Source organism: Chaetura pelagica, unplaced genomic scaffold (genome assembly GCF_000747805.2).
Source record: "Chaetura pelagica isolate M959 unplaced genomic scaffold, ChaPel_1.0 scaffold56, whole genome shotgun sequence".
Lineage (NCBI taxonomy): Eukaryota > Metazoa > Chordata > Aves > Apodiformes > Apodidae > Chaetura > Chaetura pelagica.
Genome location: NW_009953792.1, coordinates 334,375 through 336,208, shown reverse-complemented (window position 1 = coordinate 336,208; position 1,834 = coordinate 334,375).

Below are 1,834 nucleotides of genomic sequence, written 5' to 3'. Positions count from 1 at the left end.
CTGAGGGGCTTTATCTCATCTTCCTCCTGAAACAAAACCACAAGGGTTACATAGAGCTAAGGTTTCTCCAGGGGATGCTGCATCCAGCAGGAGAGGCTGCTGAGGACACCCCACCTCATTTTATATACCCAAGTGAGATGTCTAACAGAAAATCACGGTGTCTGCAAGTCCCCTCAGCAATCAGTGATGCTCCTGGTTGTGACTTAGATGCTCTGAATCACCTCTGAGGGGACCTCTGCCTCCTTTTTGACTATACAGGGAGCTGTGGGAAATTAAAGACTAATTTAAACACTCCATGCAGATGCCCAAATTATCATAGAATCATGGAATCATGGTTTGGGTTGGAAGGGACCTTAAAAATAATCCAGTTCCAACCTCCCTGCATGGGCAGGGACACCTCCCACTAGACCAGGTTGCTCAAAGTGTTGTCCAATCTGGCCAATTTGAATTATGTCACATGAACCTGAGCTCAATCTTAGCCATGGGAATGAGTTCAGCATCACTGTGACCTGTCAGCAACCTGAAGTTTAATTAGTTCCTGTAGGAAAGGGACTAAAACTCTCCAGGTAAACCTCTCTTATCCTGGAAAAAACTACAGCATTGCAGAGACTGATCCCTTAAAAAAAACCCAACACATTTCTTGAATGAGATAGCTTGATTTGACAGAATTTTTTACTAGGAAGAGTAGCTGTAAAAATGCACACGTGGGAGGTCTCTTTGTAATCAAGATTTTAGAAAACAAAGAACTTGGTGGCTAATTGCAGCTGATGTAGTTAACAGCAAATAGCACAGAGGGTTGTGCCAACCAAGAGCAGTTCACCCAGCAGGGCACTACCAAGACTACAGGAAAAAAAAATTAGGAAAAACCCCAAAGTTTTATGTGGGCATAAGAAGAATCACCATCCCCAAGCACTTCTGTAGAGCCCAGAGACAGCCAGAGATGTTTCTGTTGCATTAAAAGGTGCCATAATGTCCTTGAGTCCCCACCAACCATGTTTAAATCCAAGCATGTTTGCTCCAAAATCCCAGCTCAGGACTCCAATTTCCCTGATTTATTTGATGCAATAACAGTAGTTTTTTTTAAAAGTATGAAAAATTTGCTGCACTATTCACATGGAAGAAACACACACATAAATTGTCTGCAAATAACTCAGAGCCCAGTGTGTCTTTGCAGAAATCTGTGGATAAATCCTTGAAAATTGACACTTCCCAAAAAAAAACCCAAAACAAACAAAACCACCTGATCAGTTTGCAGAAAGCTCAAATGAAACAGAGATATAAGATGCAAGTTAAAACTGAGATGACACATCCCTGGTGCCCTTCTGAAATGTTCCAGCCTATTGGCAGCTGGAGTGCAAGGAGAGAGGATGGAAATGAAGCAAAAGGGGGTTCAGTCTGGACCATTATTAGTTGAGCAATGGCCAAGTTTGCCATTCCCTGAAGGCTTTCCCGAGACAGATGTGTCTGCTGCTCCAGGACAGCCACAGGGTATGGTGGGGTCAAACCACCCCTAGAAGCTCAGCAGTATCAGATCTGGGCACCAGCAGGTCACCCCATCATAAAAAATTGATGCCAGTCTCATGTGGCAAGATGATGATCCTGCTCTTGAATTACCAGGAGGACAGACGGGGGGTGCAGACGTTTTGCCACCTGGGAGAGGTGCAGGTGACAACTGATCCTGCTGCCTCCAGCAGCCTGGCAGAAACCCAGCAATTACCAAATGAGCCCAGCCACATCTTTTGAATACATTTTGAACCCTGTGCCGTGGAGTTGCAGCATTTGTTACCACCCAGGAGGGATCCCTGCAGCCCTGTCACCAAACCACAGCAGCCAT